This window comes from Phasianus colchicus, chromosome 5, assembly GCF_987193195.1.
Source record: "Phasianus colchicus chromosome 5, bPhaCol1.hap1.1, whole genome shotgun sequence".
Taxonomy (NCBI): domain Eukaryota; kingdom Metazoa; phylum Chordata; class Aves; order Galliformes; family Phasianidae; genus Phasianus; species Phasianus colchicus.
Genome location: NC_143440.1, coordinates 57,846,593 through 57,867,006, shown reverse-complemented (window position 1 = coordinate 57,867,006; position 20,414 = coordinate 57,846,593). Strand labels below are relative to the sequence as shown.

Here is a 20,414-nt window from a genome sequence, read left to right as displayed (position 1 = left end):
TATCTCATGCTACATGGAGTTCTATATACATGCCTACGCTTTTGGATATTATTTGGTCTTAGTGCATAAACACTAGTTTGAGATACAAGCTAACACATAAATATTAGCTCAGTCCACACATATTTTTTATTTCACAGCACTGAAATACTACAACAAAAAAGCATGGTAGCTGGTGAGCCCCTCTATGCCACACTCCTGTCCCTGCAATGATCACCTGGTAAGGTGAACCCCTGCAGCTCAGCAGCAGCAGCTCAGTGTTGTCACTTTTCCACTGTTTTCCCCATGTGCTGCATCCAAGTGCCAACAGCCTGGTGAGACCCACAGCCCTGGAAACTTGCCCCATGCCATCGAGTCTTGCCCCACTCACAGGCTACTATTTGGTGCTGTGGGCCTGCTGAATCATTTTGCTTTTCCACTTCTGGACAACTACTTAGCCACAACAGCACCCAACAAGCCAGTACAGCTGTGAGCCCCTTTGTTCCTCCAGCACTCTGCCATTGCCTGGCATCCCACAAGACCAGGGAATAGGTGACACATGGAAATGCCCATTTAATATCAGAATATTGAGGTCAGAAAACAGCTGGCCCAATCCCTGTCCCATCAGGGACACCCAGAGCTGTGCCCCCATGCCAGGGGTTTTGGAGATCTCCAAGAAGGAGACCCCACAGCCTCTCTGGTCCCTGTGCCAGTGCTCCATAATCTTTACAGTCAAAATACATTTCTTGATGTTCTGTTTGATTTGTTCTTAAAAAGAACCAAAAGCATGTTCAAGATGCATAAAATCATGTTTCAAGTAGGATTATTTTCCTCCAGAGTCATAAGGTCCTTCTGAAATCTTTGCACAATGGTTCTGATCACTGCTCCTCCATCTGTTGCAAATCTCACCTTCTATGCAAAGAGTTCCTCTGTGACATTACTGCTGCTGTCCTTTCCCTCTCACACTTGGTGCTCTACATCCATTAAATGATGTCTCTGCCCAGGTCCCTGCAGACCTCTCACTTCAGCTCACAGCTCTGCACATTGCAGGGGAGGCTCAAAGCTAATGGTGAGAATCCCACTGCCAGTGCAATGTAGATTCATTTTTTTAAATTCACTGTTTTAATTCATTTATTATTATAACAGTGGTAATGCTGATATATGCAAGGCAAATTCACAACAACTGCTTTAGGTGGCAGGAGGCTGGTTGAAGTCCTGTGCAAATCAAGAGTCAAAATAAAAAGGGGTGCAAAATTAGCTGGGTAAAGGCAAGCATGCCAGCCAGATGTTTGTTGAACAGACAGAAGAGCAAGGTGAGTCATATTATGGATCACAGGGGCCATCACTGAAGCTGATGGCCCAGTGAAGTGATTGCATGCTTTTATAAAGATGTACAAGTGAATGCATCCCAAACAAAGGTGTGCATTAGGCCAGCAAGGAAACTGCACACTGTGAGCATGGGAGCTTTCCCTGCCCTGCAGCTGATGGTAACGCACTCAGGGACAGCAATAGGGATGCAGGTGCTGCCAGCACAGGCAGCATGAGCCCTCAGAGAAGCAGGGAAAGGGCAGGGAATGAAGGGAGAAAATGTGAGCAAAAGCACCTGTGAATACCCATTGGCATCTTGCTGTCTTTCCCCATAAGCAACACCTCTGTGTCAACAACAAATAAACACTGTGCTGTCACCTCATTGCCCAGCCTGAGCAAGAGGAGTTTCCCTAGAGGTTAACACTTACACAGCATGCTGTGTTTAGGAGTCAGGCACCAGTCCTGTCCTGAACCAAATGCCTTATAAGCGTGCACACACAGGCTGCCCTAATGCTGTCTTTCCCAATCCAGGTGATTCGGCCCATGTGTTAGATTGGTTGAGCACTTGGATCAAGCTATGCTCTTCCTTTCTAGCATACAGTTTCCTTGCAGCAGGTGTCTATGCAAAGCAAAGAACAGTTCACAGTCAGCATGAGCATGAGAAGCAGTGTGCTCCAGCCCAGGTCATCTCCAACCCAGGAGGTAAGAAAAAGGCAGCAAAGAGGCAAAATGTCTATGAATGGTCAACGTAGGTCTCATAACCTGGTGCACCCCTATTGCTGTGCTCCCACCTGAAGAAGGAGGCAGGAATGAGAAGCACATCACTGCTGGCAATTGACAGCACCAGCACAGATTGGGCTGATTATTATTCATCTGCAACACGCCGGTCTACCCGTCCGTCAGGCACTGCTGTGCTCAACCTTTCTGCATGCAGCAGGGCATGCCATGCTCCACGACCCATGGCTTTAGTGAGTATCTCTGTAACATTTATCTTCAATTGATTGCTAGCCATGGAAAAGATGAGGATCGATGGGCAGTGGAGAGGACAGAGAGCTGGAAAAGGCAACAAAAAGGAGAAAAAAGGAGGGTTAGACAAACAACAACAGGGGCTCAGAAAAATCCATAAGCACATCCCTGGACTGGAGGAAATAATGTGAGAGGAGCACTGGTGTCCAGGAGCCACGAATGTGCTTTGGGATGCTTGGCAGGAGACTTCAGGACTTTGAGCTAATTATTAACTTGTGGTTCTTGACATGTTATAGTAAAGACAAATGTGCCCTTTTCATCCAGACTGCGGATATTCGATCTTTATCCATTATTAATCCATTGGTTAACAATAAAATGTGTAGAGACGTAGTACGCCATCAATTTTGCAACACCATCTCTTTCCAGTTAAGAAGCTGTTTTCTATATCTGAATGCAGTGATCTACTGCACCACCAGTACTTTCTCGCCTAAGCTCCCCAGACTATAAAAATACAGAGAGAAGTACCAGCCTTACATTGCATAACACCAGGAGACAGGAGAGAAAACGACTATATTTAACAAGCAAACTTGAGAAAATCTCTGATATGTATGTAAGTTTTCCAACCCTACTAACTTGGGATTTTTTCACTTTCAAGAGCCTGACTGCAGACCTGGGTTACTACAGACAATTAACATTCTTCTCTATATCTTTCTGGATTGAGAAATCCAGAAAATTACCCATCCTGGAGAACAATGATGATATGCCATAGGTGTGTAACACTTTAGAAGTTCAAAGCACTGTGTTCAGCAGTGTCAGCTCAGGAGGGACATATGATGTCGGGTCTATTGAGCTCTGTGTGACTCCTCCAGATGCCTGAGCTCCATCCCTGCCCCACGTCTCCAGCTGTGTGCCAGCCTGGCCCATGTCTTCTGCAGCAGAGAGGGTTTGCTGGGCCAGTCAGCACAGCGAGCATCGTTCCATTTGGAACATGAATTCATGCCAAAGGCAAAGTTGCAATACCTAAAATGGTCCTTTGGGACTGCCAACCCTGAGAACAGCCTCCTGAGGGCACTTAAAAGAGAGGCTGTGATGCTGTGTGTGCAGCAACAGGCTGGAAACCACCCATGCTTTTGGCAGCCCTTAGCTCCAGCAGCAAGCAGTCCTTCACAGCAATGGCTCAGCAGAATCAAAGCTCCTCTCAAGCGTGAACTGAAGAGCTGAGTGTCACCTTTCACATCCACACGACAGGCACAGATTCACAGGCAGGAGGAGGAAACCCATCAATGCCACTGAGACAGGTAAAAATGAAGCTTTCAAAAAACACCACCTACTGAAGAGTTGCTGTGCTGTTATGTTAACACCTTGCACGGAACCCATCTGAGCAGAACACCTCTTCTGAACACCAATGCATCCTTTACTTTACACAACCCACAAAGCACACGTTGCAACATGGCGATATTTACACCGCTCTCTTTTATTCGTGATCTCTGATGCTAAATTGATCTCATCTCCATTGAAAATCCACGAAGTTGCCAAAGCATCAACTCTGAGGAACTCCTGACTTGCAAGAAATGTTCTGTCTGATCGTTATCTCTGGCCTTAAGGCACCCATCCCTCTCCTGTACTTTGAACAGGAAACTCAGGGGGGCTGAACTTCTCCTTCCCATTGATAGATTGACCTCTTTCTCTTAGTTGCCAATCCTCCCCACCTCCATCTGGCAGTGCTTACAGGGCTCAGAAGACAACCTGGCATGCTCTTTGAATTACAAAGGTTCTCCAAAAGCTTCCTCTAGGCATTTTCCTATTAATCCTTTTAACCCCCATTCAAATGCTGTACGCTGCAGGTGTCACACAGCTTGACCTTTTCAGCTATCCTATATTGACCAAAATACAGCATTAACTCAAAACTCCATCCTTTCATAGTGGAGCCCACCTGGTTAATTGGGAAGAGGTCATAGAGTCTCCTGCTTGGAAGCTCCAATAACCCCCTGGCATGGTCAGGGATGCCCGATTCTCAATGGCCTTGCTGGGACAGGATGACCTTCAGGAATCCCTTCCAACCTCAGACTCCTATGATATATCTGCCAATAACCAAATTCCATTCTACCCCATCAGAGAGAATAAGGTGAAAAGCATTTATTCCTAAGGAACCATAAAATTGTGTTTGATCATACAGGAAAATAAATTCCCCTGTACCAACATGTTTCCAGCAGCATGGAAGAACTAGATTCTAACTTTGGATCAGTTCCTGTCCCAGAAGATAATTTGCTTAGTGTACTCGTATTTACAAGACCTCAGCACTTTACAGAAAGGACCACATCTTTCCTAAGAGCTATAGTGCATTTGTTACCATGGCATCAGATTCCAAAGGGAATCTGCTGGTTGCAGCTTGCACGTTACCACGAGCGAATAAAACTGTGATGTTAGGAATGGAGATGGCCCTCTTCTATGCCACCTGGCCTACTTTTTCAAAACTTATTCAAACTAGAGGCAAACTTTCAGCTTTGGGAGAACTTCTGCTTTGTTTGCTTCCTTCTGTCACTCCCGGTGGTTGCAGTCATGGTGAGAGTTGGTTCTGTCCCCAGGGGCCTTAACAGAAACACAGCCACAGCCCAAGAACATGCGCTCCAAGAACAGAAGCAGACATGTGAGACCTCACAGTCCCATAACACAAACAAGTATACCTTCTAACTATCAGACTCTCTCAATAAACCCACTGATCCCTATGCTCTGTTTCCAGCATTGCCCAGTATGGCAGCAAAGGTTAGATGTTGGGAGGTATTGGCCATCATGGAGAACCTGGGAGTTGTTTGCCTCCATCCCAGGTTACCTGTGGGAGAGTAGTAATAGGGATAAAGCACAGACACCTTTGGAACCCCCAAAACCACTGCTATAACCATGCTTTTGTGTCCCTGGGGGAATTGCTACAGAACACCAAACATTGAAGGGAATTCCTTTTACATTAAATACTCAAGGATGGCATATTGAACAGGGCTAGCTCAGAATATTAAGCTGATACAGTTTACAAGTATCGTGAAACTACTGCACATGATAGTAAGAAAGGCAGGTAAATAATTACCGGGAGCCATTCCTGCATGCACACAGCTCATAAACCCGTCTTGTCTAAATCTGCCCATGTCCTGTGTGCTAGTTTCATAGGAGTTCTTGATATCTGAGCTTCATGAATATTACAATCAGCTCTGCACGGAGCTGTAGAAGCTCTGCACAGCATTTTGCTGCGCTCTGCATGCCCTCAGTGGAAGGAGTTGCACTGCGCTGCAGTTTGTGATCTTGGCTGGGTGTGAATCAATGAATGCAAACTCAACTTGTTCCCTTGTGCTTAATGAAGGTCATAGAAGCCAGCAAGAACTGTAATACATTCTTATTTGCATACCCACATTGAGAAGTGCTGCTCGCTCGCGTGTCCTACCAGCCTGTCGTACAGCTCATCAGCAGTGCGAAAAAACAAAGCTATTCTGTGTGCCCAAAACTTGCAAAATGAGAGCCAAAATGACCCCTCAAGGCTTTTCCATGCGATAATTAATCTTTCCAAAAGACTGCACTGATAAATAGGTAAATAAGTTTCACAGAGCTAGTGTTCAAGGTCTCCTCTGCCACTCATGCACTATCCAAGCCCTACTTCTTCCTGAAGGTGAATGCTCAACAATATGCATACTGCACCTGCTATCTTTGTTTATCAGTTGCAGCGCTGTTCAGGACATTCCTTTCCTCCCCTTTCTTTTCAGAGTCGAATCTCCAAGAGCTGACATGAAGAAAAGAACTGGCGTATCAGCATCGTAAAAACATTAATGTCCTCTGTGCCACGTCTGAAGCGTGCGGATGGAATGCAAACAGAAATAGAATATACAGAAAGTAGCAGGAGACTGTATTTGCATAGGTTGTTTCCTTGTTTATTGTCTTTTGATATCTCCCAGCATGAGCTCACTGTACAGCTTCAACTGTAATCAGCAAAGCAGTTGCCACCTCTGTTACACAGAGAGAAAAATACGGGGCAGTCGCTGCCCAGAGCAGCAAGGTCAGCCACACAAAGGCCAGAAGGCACCCAAAGTATTTGTGGTGATCTCTTATCACTGCAAATAATCTCGGATAGGACTTGTGGGGAGGAGCATGCACATTTTGTGCTGTTAGTAACAAAGCGTGCTGTAGACTTTTTGTTGCAAGAAAGAGAGCAGAGCATCAAGGACTAAAAGAACCAAAGATGGGCGCTGGGCACCAAAACCCCCGAAACAGACACTGCTGTCAGACCTATTGCATGGGCAGGAACAAAAGCCAGGGATGCTGTGGTCCAACCAGAAACAAGATCTCATGATTGCTGAATGTTTTGCAGATGACTTCCCACAGTAAAACCAGCAGATCAGAGACAGGTTGGCTTAGAAGTCTTCCTATAATGCACTGATATTTACTGATAGTAACCTGTAACTCCATCCTTGCCGCAGTTACATTAGCATGCTTCCACTCATTATTAGCTTTGCTTGAGCTCAGTAGAAGATCTCAACGCTGTAGCCAATGCAGGAGCAGCACCAGCTCACAACAAAAGACAGCAAACAAAATGAAGCTGATCCAGTGGGAGGGCAACTGAATGGGGCTGCGTTTCCACCAGGTCAAGCAAGGCTCCAGCTGCAGAGTGGAACCAATGCACCCAGCACTGCCTTCCCACTCCTGATGTGACTGATGGTGAAAGAACAGCACTGGAGAGCAACCAGCAAATGTCCTGATGATTTAAGATGGTCTGAACTACTGAATGCTAAATAAATACATGCGTCACCGAATCCTAGTTTTAAACAGCGGTGATGCTACAAGGCTTTATGTGTCATGGTGAGTAGCATCACTGCCCAGAACAGCAGTACATCCAAAAAACATATGGCTGTCCCAACAGAGGAGGATTAAATGGAAATTTTCAATTTCTAAACACTGCATTGGTTAAATTTATGCTGATGTATGGGTTGGTGGGTGTGGGCTTTTTGAAATGGGAAAGAAACTGGAGAAGGTGCAGAAAAGAGCCACCAAAATAATTCAAAGGTTAAAGAAAACACCTTCTCTGAGATCTTTAAAGAATTCAGTGTTCCTATTCACAGAAAGGAAAATCAAGAGGGTATGCTGTGTGTAGGTAAATGAGTGGGGAGAGGGAAGCCCAGGAAACCACTAGAATCTCCTGAAGGAAGGCAATGGTTGGAAGCTGAAGAGAAAATAATTATAACTGGAAAAGGGAGGAGCGCACCCGAGAGATGTGTGAGAGCAGGAAGGGATGCTCCTTACCAGGGGAAGTGCCACAGTCACTTGGGATATCAAATATATGCTGTAGGGAAAACCAGCTCAAGAAGTGGATTTGCTAATACGGTTGCTTTGTGGGATCCCTCTACAAATTTCTAGTGTGCTTCCAGCTGCAAGGATATGGAAATGGCTACAGAAGGATGCGTAGACCCAAACATACTCTGGGAAAAACAATAGTATAGAAAAGAGGCAGAGAAAGTCTCTTCCCAGGTTGAGATCTTGGCAGCAAATTGCCACTGCGCTGTGGTGCAGTGGATGAGTCCCAGCACCACCGGATGGAACTTGTGGAATTTTGGTGTTTAATGACACCAAAGTTGGCACACAAAGCAGACAGCAGGCACGGAGGGTCAAAGGCATCCACTAGATCTTCTGCTGGTCTCAAATCAGCAAATTCTGTGATGCCAACCATACTGTAATGTCACAAGAAGAACTAGCAAAGAGTGACACTGGAGAGGTGAATGTAAGAGTGATGAGAGAAATCTAATTAGACTTGAAAATGTTAATGAGAAGTTGTGTATAATACACGAAAAAAAGCAGCAAAGATTTCCATAAGAGACATTACATCAAAGATTTAGTTGCTGACTAATTATAAAAGTAATTAACGTGGTGTTTGTATGAAGCCCCTATGGGGAGAACAATAGGATATGGAGAGGGATAAATGGGTAATGGTTTAAAGCAGAGGCACTAATCAGAAAGTGAGAGTGAGGGATCTCCCTTGTTCCAATGAATTTTAGTTAATTGCTGCACCATTTCAAACCAAATTTTGCACTGGGAAGAAATGTTTAACTCATTGCTTGCATTTCAGAGGTTAATTTCTCATGATTTACTGTCTGAAATAGCTGCAGCTATAGAAAAAAAAATAATAATGAAAAATAGATTGCATTAAACAACTCAAGTATATCCAGTCTGCCAGAAAAAAAAAATGAAACTTTGAAGAAGAAAAATGATAAATATGCAGAGTTGTTAGAGGACTATGTAGGAAAACGTAGAGGTAGTCACAGGACATGCCTGATCCTTTCCTATTGCAAGGGGCAAGAATTCAACTCAAGAAATGCAGTAGCACTTCTGTTGTGGCATGGAAAAAAAAGGCATGAAAGTCTTCTCTGGATATTAGGAAGAATTTCTTATCCAAAAGAGTGATCAGGCACTGGAATGGGCTGCCATGGTGGGGTCACCATCCCTGCAGGCATTCCAGAGCTGTGGAGATGTGGCACTGAGGGATGTGGGCAGTGGGGAAATACTGATGGTAGGTGGACGGTTGGACTGGATGATATTGGATGTCTTTTCCAACCAATTTCATGATACGATGATTCCACCTCTAATGTCTCCAGGAGACATAAGTGCCTCTGCTGAAAAAGCATTTATCAGATCATTGTTCTGTGGCTCCCGAAAATGGGGTGAGAACACAGGGCTGGGCCAGCCTGAGCCCTGCTGGTTTCCCCAGGAAGGAAGAGGGATCAGAAAACTCAATCACCCGCAGCATTTGCAGACAGAACACATCTACTTCCCTTGCTCTGATAAGCTCCTTAAAGGTTTTCAAGAGATAAGAACATATTTAAGCAAACATAATGCACATCTAGAAAACTGTCTCTACAGGAAACCAAATACTCAATGTGTCATGGAAATGCACGTCTTTGGAAACTCAAGGTTATTAATCTGGCCAAACTCAGAGCCTTAAACCTGAAAAGAAAATGGCCGTTGAGAATGACTTCTAATAAATCACAGAATCACAGAATTGCCAGGGTTCGAAGGGACCTCAAGGATCATGGATCTCCAACCCCCCTGCCACACGCAGGGCCACCAACCATCCCACCTAATGCTAGACCAGGCTGCCCAGGGCCCCATGCAACCTGGCCTTGAACACCTCCAGGGATGGGGAATCCACAACCTCCCAGCTGTTCCCCAGTACCTCACCACTCTCTCTGTAAAGAATTTCCCCCTGACATCCAACCTCAATCTCCCTTCCCTCAGCTTAAAACCATTTCCCCTTGTCCTGCTGTCACTCACCCTTTCAAAGAGTTGATTCCCCTCCTGTTTGTAGGCTCCCTTTAGGTACTGAAAGGCTGCAATGAGGTCACCCCGCAGCCTTCTTTTCTCCAGGCTGAACAAGCCCAGCTCCCTCAGCCTGTCCTCATAGGGGAGGTGCTCCAGTCCCCTGATCATCTTCGTGGCCCTCCTCTGGACCCTCTCCAACAGCTCCCTGTCTTTCTTGTATTGGGGGCCCCAGACTTAGACACAATACTGCAGATGGGGCCTCACAAGAGCAGAGTAGAGGGGAACAATCACCTCCCTGTCCCTGCTGGCCACCCCTCTCTTGATGGAGCCCAGGATCCCATTTGCCTTCCGAGCCGCAAGGGCACACTGCTGGCTCATGTTAAGTTTTTCATCTATCAAGACCCCCAGGTCCTTCTCCACAGGGCTGCTCTCAAGGACCTCTCCTTCCAGTCTGTAGGGATGCCTGGGATTCCTCCGGCCCAAGTGCAAAACTCTGCACTTTGCCGTGTTGAACCTCATCAGGTTCACCCAGCCCACCTTTCTAGCCTCTCGAGGTCCCTCTGAATGGCATCCCGTCCTTCAGCTGTGTCAACTGCACCACTCAGCTTGGTGTCAAATGACCACAGAAAGCTGGTATTGGCAGAAGAGGAAGTGAACATTCCTCATGCAAGGCTGCAAGCTCCCAAACCTGCCATGAGAATGACAAGATAGACTGGCAATCACTGGAGTATGGCAGGACAGAGCGTGCTTGGTGGTGACACAAGGAAGATGGGCCTTGAGTGCTCAAACTGGGCAATGGGCTGTTTCTGTCATCTGAACAGAACAAAATTTGACACGGTTGCCCAGGGGGTGGTGGGGTCAGCATCCCTGGAGGTGTTCCAGAGCTGTGGAGATGCGGGCAGGGGGCATGGTGGGGTGGGTTGGGGATGGGCTTGGGGGGCTCGGAGTTCTTTTCCAACTGCAATGAGTCTGCAGTTATGAAATGTGTGTTCAGTCAACCTACTACCAATGCAGGGGAAGAAAACATCACGGGGCCATGTTAGGCTGGAGCCATGTGAAGGTCAACGGAGCAGTTGCAGGTCCAACCTCTGCATTTCATTTGGAAGGGCCCTCCTGCATCTCCTGCCATGCAGCACTGGCAACGTGCTGCTGTTTCATTCCTAGCAGAGCAGGGAATGTGGAAGCTGTTCTCCAGCAAAAATATATGCTGCAGACAAAGCTGCTGATAGGCATGCTCTCCGTGATGCTGGATATCTCTGCTTTACTGACCTCCTTCTATGCTACAAAAAAACTATATATTTTTTTGAATCTTAACTTTTTTGGCTGTCAAACTTCTGAATTCTTGAGTGAAAACGTACTTCTGGCTTTTATTCCTTAGCACTAGAGAATTCTGTAACACACTGCAGTCGTACATAAAGCCATGAAACAGGAAACAACTTCCCAGTGCAACTAAAATGCCTTGATGCAGCACATATTCTAAACACAGAAAACACTGCCAGGCAGCACTTTTTATCTTCTAAATGTCCCTGCCATCTTACAGGGATTTATTTATTAATGTCTATTATGAGCACAAGGATAATACACAAGCACAGCATTCTTCCATATTTTATAGAATAAGGAAAAATAGTCACTGTAGAAGAAGCCACTGTGAATTCAGCTGAAACATGAAACCAAACGTCAGACAGCTTTGTATGAAAGGAATTGATAGTCAGTACAACAGCAGAGGTGCAGAGCCTCTGCTGTCAAATTGTAGTCCTCTTTTTCAGAGCAGGCATACATTTTTCCTGATAGTAAGGAAATAAGAGACACTTGGCTCCCAATTTTACTCAATGCTTATCTGTTGTTTTCTAAAGCTTTACCCCAAGCCTGGGTATAGCACTGCATTTTAAAACACCAGTAGAGAGTAAAATCAAAAGACTTCCAAGGACAAGAGCAGTGGGCAGTGTTTGATGAATGAAGGATGAAGAAAATGCCCAGGAAACATCTATGCTATGACTGGGGATGCCTGTGAACACCAGAAGCAGGAAAAGCCAGTGGGTAGAGAAGGGAGGAGAGGGGGTGGTTGGAGCGTGGGAGCAGGAAATGGGGAGGAAAAATGCCCAGGTGCACAGAAGTAAAGAGGCTGAGAAGTAAAAGAAAGCCATAGAAATAGAAGGCAGCTGGAGATGAGTTTTTCAGCCAGAGGGTGGTGAGGCACTGGAACAGGTTGCCCAAGGAGGCTGTGGATGCCCCATCCCTGCAGGCATTCAAGGCCAGGCTGGATGTGGCTCTGGGCAGCCTGGGCTGCTGGTTGGTGACCTGCACATAGCAGGGGGTTGGAACTGGATGAGCATTGTGCTCCTTTGCAACCCAGGCCATTCTGTGATTCTGTTATATGAGTGCAGGATCAAAGGCACTCCCTGGATATGAGAGGGTCTGTGCATGGTGAGGAAAGTGATGGGGAGAGCAGTAGGGATAGAGAGGGGAATGGTGGCAGGCATGATGCTGGGGACCATCAAAAGAAAGGGTAACCATGGTGAGAAAATGTGAAACAAATGTGAGGAGGGAGGAAGGGAAGCAAATTTTGCACGAAGAAAAGAATGCTGTTGAGTTGGCAGTTTCACCTTAATACAAAGTACACCAATAATCCTACAAACACACTCTGCCTTTAGGAAGCACTTGTGGATCAGGCAGACAAGGTCTGCTGCTGCCTGAGTCCAAGGCTGTCATTAAGGGAGAGCTCCCTGCTTTGGCTGCATACAGCAAGGAGACAACCTGGGGCTTTGTAAGCCTTCCTGTGGCCCTTCTCCCAACCCTATTCCTCCATTTCCTTTGAGCTTTTCTCACCTGTGTGGTTGGTGGTCATCACACCTCCACCACCATCCTCTGAACTCTGCAGGACGAGGCTGCTTCTGTGCTCCTGGGGTCATTTCCAATCCCTCCACAATCATAAACACCTTCCAACTAAATACGAAAAAGACAAAATGAGATGAGAAAATTATGCTAAACCTGACTTGGAAAGACCTCTGTTTCATATTAAAAAAAAAAAAAAAAAAAAAAAAAAAACAGAATTAAAGTTCTCCTACCATTTGTTTTTAGTAGATAGGCATTAGTACTGGGCAGGACGCCAGAATTACTGAGATGTTTTGAAACACTGCAACCTTTTCCATTTCACGTGGATCTCGTTTTTAACATACAAATTCTATGTCTTAGAAATCACTGGCAGACATTAAATCATTTTAGACACCACAATTATAAACAGATTAATACTCGCTCGAGAGGAGTCTCCTATCAATAAGCAACAAAGTGAGTTAACACCGTAAGGACCAGAATAAAAATGCAGCTTTGGATTACATAGTGAAGGATTTCAATAAATCTTCCAAGACCTGCTCTGCCTCTGGGCAGCCCTACGGCTTCTTGGGCAGATGGGACTTATGTAGGCAGAGCGAAAAGCAGGAGATGGGCCTGAGCTCCCCCCAGCTCAGCAGAAAGCCTGACAGGAGGAAGAAGGGCTCTTTGGGAAGAAGATCTGGCAGTTTAAGTCCTGTGCTGTGCCAGTCCAGCAGACCATTGCTTCCATCAAATGGTGTGCATCACTTCTATGATGTTAGGAATAACCATACTCCATACACCACAGGTGCCATGCTTTCCTCTCACTGGCTTTGCTTGCTCACTAATATACACAACCCATTTTGTTTTCTAAGCACGGGGATCAAGGAACTGGGAGGCTGAATTTCACTGTCTTTCTTGCAGAAATCCTGAGGCCACCAGTGATCCATGTACCCACTGTGCATCTTTGTGCCACAGAGTTTGTAAGTGAGAAATCTGGTCTATTCTGTGGCACGCATGCATCTGTAAGAGGTGTTCAAGGCCAGGTTGGATGGGGCCCTGGGCAGCCTGGGCTGCTATGAAATGTGGAGGTTGGTGGCCCTGCCTGTGATGGGGGGTTGGAGTTTCATTATCCTTGAGGCCCCTTCCATCCTAAGCCATTCTATGATTCTGTGATTCTATGATTCTGTAATCAGGAATTCTTGGCTCAGTACCACTGTGTATGTATGCAATTTTTGCTGTTTACAAACATCAAAAAACTTGTCCCAAACAACCAAGCTGCATCCCTCTAAGACAGGCATACTTTCCATAGCTTAGTTCTAGGTGCACCTGCGTTTGTAACACGCAATGGGGCCTTTGTCATTCTTGGAAATGATGCCAGGGTTACTGCAGCATACAAACCATTTCTAACCTTCCAGTGAGAATAACAACAGCAAGAGGAGCACATTGGAAAGTCTGACATTAATCTGATCATTCACGCCTGCTGTCAGTTGATCAGACTTAGAAAAACTGGCAAGATATTCCAACCATCACTAAGAAAAGTCCATCTGCCCGTCCTGCTCCACCTATAGGCTAAAACTAATTAGTGCAACACAGCAAGAAAACATAGGATCATAGAATCAATCTGAGAAGAGTTGAGCAATGTGCAGGTGATGGATTTCAGCATGGAAGGCTGTGCTCCAAGCGAGGCAGAGATGGAAAATCTTTCTTGGCTTTGTGAAAGGAATACTGACGTTTTTTTAGACAACCCCTCTGGACCAGTCTCTTCTCTCAACTGAAAATGAGAGTGCCAAGTCTGCCCCCCGTATGGAAGGATGCTCATTGCACACTATAAACAGGAGGGGGAATGGCTTTTTATGAGGGTGGATAGTGATAGAAGAAAGGGAAACGGTTTCAAACTGAGACAGGGGAGGTTTAGGTTGGATATGAGGAGGAAGTTTTTCAGCCAGAGGGTGGTGAGGCACTGGAACAGGTTGCCCAAGGAGGCTGTGGATGCCCCATCCCTGCAGGCATTCAAGGCCAGGCTGGATGTGGCTCTGGGCAGCCTGGGCTGCTGGTTGGTGACCTGCACACAGCAGGGGGTTGGGACTGGATGAGCACTGTGCTCCTTTGCAACCCAGGCCATTCTGTGATTCTATGATGATTCTATGAAATACTGATGCCAAGTTCAGAATTTCATACAGAGCAAACTGCCTGACTGAAACCCAGGGAGGAGCCTGGTGCACAATTACTTAAAAATAAATGTGGGAATGGTTCTATTTGACCCAAGATCCAGCATGAGCCTCTCCTCTGATTAAGAATGAAGTTAAAATCAATCCCTTCTCTAGGCAATGAGAAAGTTTGAGCAATTTATCCTTCACCTGTAAAAGGTAAAATAGCATCTGCAATAGCGAAAGCAGTAAATCCCATTAGTCCATTTTCTAATTAAATTTGTGATTGGGTTATACTGAGTAAAAGTGGTTTACTTAGTCAAAAAGAAGTCTGAATTTTTCGAACCCAAAGAAACTAGGATTAGATGGTGGATAATTGAAGGGGGAAAAAAAAGAAAAAAGAAGAGTAGTAAAAGAAATGAGATGGGCATGGGAAGCTGCCATCCTTCCAAGTGTTTTCCTCCTCATGCTTCTTTATGGACATTTCCCTGCAGCAGAACCACACATCTGTGTTCTTTCATGGGGATCTGCAGCACTTCTAGCACATCCAGCACCATCTCATCCTATTGCTTCCAACAACCAACGCCTTCCCCCTCCTTCTTTTCTTGCAGCATTACCTCAAGCCACAACCACAGGTATATCCCCAAAGCTTCTTTTTGCCTTCTGTCATTCTCTTCCAAATAAACTGCACCAGATTCCTCTCCTTCCAACCATCCCACGGCACTGCAGACAAGCAGCCATGCCTTCAAGGCATTCAAGGCCAGGCTGGATGTGGCTCTGGGCAGCCTGGGCTGCTGGTTGGCGACCTGCACATAGCAGGGGGTTGGAACTGGATGAGCACTGTGCTCCTTTGCAACCCAGGCTATTCTATGATTCTAAGAATCTCCAATGATTCCCTCTGGCCAACTCAATGCACAGAAGCTACAACAGCATCTTTTAATTTCTTTTCAAAGCAAACGGATCTCAGTCAAACCAACGCAGACTTCTTACTTAAAGGAACAAAAGGGAACGTTTCATCTTTCGTTAGGCAGCATATTATATAATCGATTTAATAGTAATGAACTTTATTTCATGCAGAGTTTCTCTGGGTTTTCTCTCTGGTAAATGCATTAGGGTTATGGAACCTCCTAGGAAAATAAAACATTGAAATTAAGCAAAGGTTTAACAGAGTTTACAACTTGAGCTTAATTAGCGGAGGGTTTTTAAGAATTGCCAATTAAGTTAATACTTCATTGTCATTATTTTATAAAAATAAATTATAAACATTTCAGAAATCGTTAAAATTCATGCAAATACAATCCTTTGGGCAGCATTAAAGGAAAACAGAGCAGGAAACATAGCTGTTATATTCTGTTCCATCCCCGAGCTGCAGATACTGACTTTCTTCCACTTTTATCTCCAGTTTGAAAGGCAACAGTTGCTCATCACAGTGTAAACACAGATTAGTCCCCATAACAATCAAAAGCCTAACCCAGTACACCTTTGAGTACCAGAACATCAGCACAGTCAGTTCTGCACTACTCAGAGCTAAGTTGATAGGACTTGTGTAAAAGATGCAGAAAGAACTGCTGTCATGGATCTGCTGCACTGTGCAATCGCCTCCAGTCCATGTCACAGCAAATGCCCACAGCCAGTTCCTTCATCTTTCAAACCTAAGCACCACTGGGCTGGATGAGATCCTCCATCACATCCACACCTTCCCCAGCTGCTGTGCCCCCCCCCCCCACAGTGTGCAAAGCTCCTCATATGTTTTAGCATTCGAGAGGTGGTTTAGGTACCCACAGACCACGTTGCCCAGGGATGTGGTTGATGTCCCATCTCTGGAGACTATCAAGGCAAGGCTGGATCAGGCCTTGGGAAACCTCATCTAATTGTTGTGTCCTGTGCATTGCAGGGGAGTTGGACTAGATGGCCCTCAGAGGTCTGTTCCAACTCTAAGGATTCTGTGATACCAGGGGAGGGAATGAAAAGGAGTTTTCCTAGGCATCCATCAACCACCCCCATTTGTCTACAGACAGCCTTGCTGTAAAAAGACTCCACATGCAGTAAACTGCATGTCTACAGGTCTATCTAAACATGCTTAGGCAGAAAATCCAAGGAATGCTAATTCCACTCAGGACAAGAGCACATGAAGCTTTGGAAAAAAATAACTGGAGAACAGACCCATGAATCCACATCTCTCACTGTACTGAAATGGTAAGATTTCCTCTTGTAATCATGAGATTGCACTTGTTCATGAAGGCATCTTCACTTTCAGATAGGTTCCATAAATCACCACACCTAATAAATATTTTATTTTTTGTCTGGGATTCTGGAGCTACTCCTTATTTTCACATTGCTTGCTGTTAAGCACAGTGAGAGACAGACCTGCACATGCACACACACACACAAAAATCCCATGGATGTATGTAGGAAATTGTGTGATACTGCCCTGCTCTTCTCAGCATGGCTTGCAGCGATGAATTCCCTGCACACTTGAGCCAATCTTTCAAAAGCACAGTCTTGCAGAAAGCACAAAAGCAAATTGAAACAAGTACAAGTACAAAGACGTATTATTTGTAGTCAAATAACAGCAGGCCAAATACCCCATTGGATGAGTAATGCTTAAAAGCAGCCTTGGAATTCATCCTACCCTCAAAGTCCCTGCTTAATTAGACAACTGACCTGATGAGATGGCTATGCTACCTGCATAACCACTGAGTTTTCAGGGAGTTTGCTTCTGCTGTTGTTTCTAAACAATGATCAGTCAGGCTCTTAAAAATGCAACTGCATACATAAACATTTCTATAATTAAACATCTACCCAAAAAAACTTGCAGCATGGCTGCCAGCAGCAGGGCAGGAGACAGGACACCAAAGCACGTGCAACTGCACTGCAGTCTGACATTCAGCAACAACCCATTTTGCTGTAAGGAAATACTGAACCATTTACAGTGAAAGGAAACTCTCACACACACCGTAGGCAATTCCGCCCTTTAGGTTTCTCTATCCAAGCAAAGAACCATAAAATTTGGGTCAGAAGGACCTGGAAACATCTCAGGTTCAGCCCCGACTCGATGCAGGGCCCACTTTGAAGTCGGATCTAATCTGAGAATTAGGTCAGGTTGTGCAGGGCTGGCCCAGCTGACCTTTGATCTCTAAGGATGGAGATCAAACATCACCTCCCAACCCGTTTAAATCCATTTACTGCCATTGAGGATGTTATTCTTCCAATAAATAGCACTTGTTAACACCTGTTCCCACTGCATCTCACCCCATCCCTGTGCACCTCTGAGGATTTGCCCACCCAGACCCCCCAGTCCCTCTGCAGAGCTGTTTCCCATCTCCTCAGCCACCAGCCCACGCTGGTGCCTGGGTTATCACTGCCAAGGACAGGATTTTGCCTTCCCCTTTGCTGAACCCCATTTCTGTAGTGTGCCCAGGACCCTGAGGCACCTCTACTCCTCCATTGGAGGCAATCTTGAGTTACAATCCCCCTTAAAAGAATGGAATGGGATAGGTGGAATAGAAGATGTGTGCGTTTCTCTTTTCCCATCATTTGCTTCTTCCCTTGTCTGCTTCTTTCTGTGTTTGGCTGAACAGATCACAGTAAAGCACCACTCAGCTCTCCTCGCATCTACTGCTGACAACCAGCAAACCTGCCGGGGGGTGAAATGCTTTGTGATGTCCCTAAATGAGCCCAAAATTATGTGATTCCCCAAGGTGTGAAAAAGCAGCAGTTGCAGCTCTGTTCATTAGCACTCCTTTACCACATTTTAGTTACTTTCTCCAGAGGTGGGTGGTGAGCAGACAGTAAAGGAGAGCAGCGAGCAGGCTGGGAGGAAGAAATCCATGGAATAATTTATATGGCAGCGGTCAGCTGCATGAAATTTGCATTCAATAAGCAATTACAGACAGATGATAATACTGCAGAGAGCACAACCGGGCAAAGAGCTTGGAGCAGAATATGATTTTACAGAAGCAGAGGTTGCAGACAGTGGCACGCATCCTGCTGCAGTCTGGGCTTTCTGGCAACAAACACCCACACAGTCCAATTATGTGGGACCTCTGCTTGCCAAAACCATGGGTGATGCAGCAGATGTCACTTCAGCCCGACAGTGAGAGAGCTGAAATGACAGGAGGAACAGAGAAACGTGCCGAAGAGGTTTCTTCCAGCCCTTTTCTACCAGGAAGATCTCCCAAACTGCAGCCTGCTGCTGACAGCTTGGGTGGAAAGTCCTAAGACTAATTCCTCCTTGCTCAGGGAAGAGATCTGTGGATGGTTCCCATGGTGCCAGACTGAGCAACTCAAACCAGCCCTCAGTCTGCAACCTGGAAAAACATCCCTCACTCCTTATCAGCTTCTTGCTTTAAGTAGAATACAACGTGAAGTGGTTTCTGTTTAAAAGTTTCCCTTGCTCCTCAAACAGCAGGCACTTTTCCTAAAGGCACATCATTAGATCAGACTTCTTCAGCCAGAGGCATTGTACCCTTTGAACTAAACCCTTCTTGAGAGTATGTTCATTACAGCTTTGCACAGTGCCTACCCTCAGCACATCCTGGGCTCGCTTTGGAAATCTGCAGGCTACAGTAAAACAAACGGAAGAGACAGAAGAATAGCAAATTAGTTACAATAATGACTCTGCCTGCAGTCAACGGCTTCCCACAATTACTCTTGGAGGCAAAATTCATTAAATTCCAACAACCTGAGAGCCTGATTCCATTGCTCCCATGAAGGTGTTCCACGCTTTCTGAGGCACCTTGGTCTACCAGGAGCCTCAGCCCAGAACCAACAGGAGACCACTATCCTCCTGACACAGCCACCAGAGCCTGGGACCCATCCCTGCAATATAAAGGCCAGCAGGGACACATCAACACAGATCTCGTGCTAAACCCCATCCTTTCCCTCACTGCTAAATTTTATCGCTGCAGTGCTTTGCTTATACTGCACTGAGAACTGTATTTTAAAATGGAATCTCGGTTATATGCCTACAAGTACTCTTTCAGTGCTAAAAGAAATACTTTTCCTCCTGTCATCCAGGTACATGTTTCAGAGATGCTCAAAGCATGCTTTCCAACACCTTATGAATCAGTGCGTCCCACGTTTGCTTGCTGCTGGCTATCTCCAAAACCTCAATGCAGCACAGGCAGGAGAGGAGCAATACATCTGTTGCTGGAAAGCAGTGGAGCAAATCACCGAAGAGTCAACAGAAATATCTGGCAGTTTAACAGAGGTGATAAGCCACGGGCAGCACAGATTTGCCAAACCTCGAGTCAGGCTAACTGAGCCTATTTCCCTTGCTAACCTCTGCTAACACAGCAATGAGTCTTCTGGTCAGAGAAGTAGCACACAGTATTTTCTTATTTTAAAGAGACTTTTGGCAGCATCTCTCATGACAGCAACTACATCCTCCTCCCCCAGGGCAGACTGGGACATGACTGAGCACTGTTAAACTGGCAGAGGAAGGGAAGCAGAGACAGAATCTTCCTGATTTTTGTGATTCTGTTCACTGTTTTCCTACACAAGTGAGATGAAAGGGTAAAAAGGACTTTCTACAAAACCTGCAAAAGACAAGAAAGGAGGACAGGGGGGCTTCTGTAGGACAGGAGCAAAATCTCGGTGATGTTGGCAATTTATAGAGAGAGGAGAGGAGAGGAGAGGAGAGGAGAGGAGAGGAGAGGAGAGGAGAGGAGAGGAGAGGAGAGGAGAGGAGAGGAGAGGAGAGGAGAGGAGAGGAGAGGAGAGGAGAGGAGAGGAGAGGAGAGGAGAGGAGAGGAGAGGAGAGGAGAGGAGAGGAGAGGAGAGGAGAGGAGAGGAGAGGAGAGGAGAGGAGAGGAGAGGAGAGGAGAGGAGAGGAGAGGAGAGGAGAGGAGAGGAGAGGAGAGGAGAGGAGAGGAGAGGAGAGGAGAGTTGTTGTTATGGGGGATTATTCCACTGACA

General features: G+C 45.8%; 1 long non-coding RNA gene across 5 annotated transcripts in view; it reads right to left on the bottom strand.

Annotated features, from left to right (window-relative positions):
• LOC149917961 (uncharacterized) overlaps nucleotides 1-20,414 on the bottom strand; it is a 144,041-nt gene that overhangs the window by 50,370 nt on the left and 73,257 nt on the right. For 2 of the 5 annotated variants that reach the window (XR_016467181.1, XR_016467183.1), the window contains exon 2: nucleotides 12,364-12,480. The exons of the other annotated variants lie outside the window; for them this stretch is intronic. This is a non-coding gene — a long non-coding RNA (uncharacterized LOC149917961). The remainder of the gene's footprint in view (nucleotides 1-12,363; nucleotides 12,481-20,414) is intronic. 5 annotated transcript variants of the gene reach the window in all.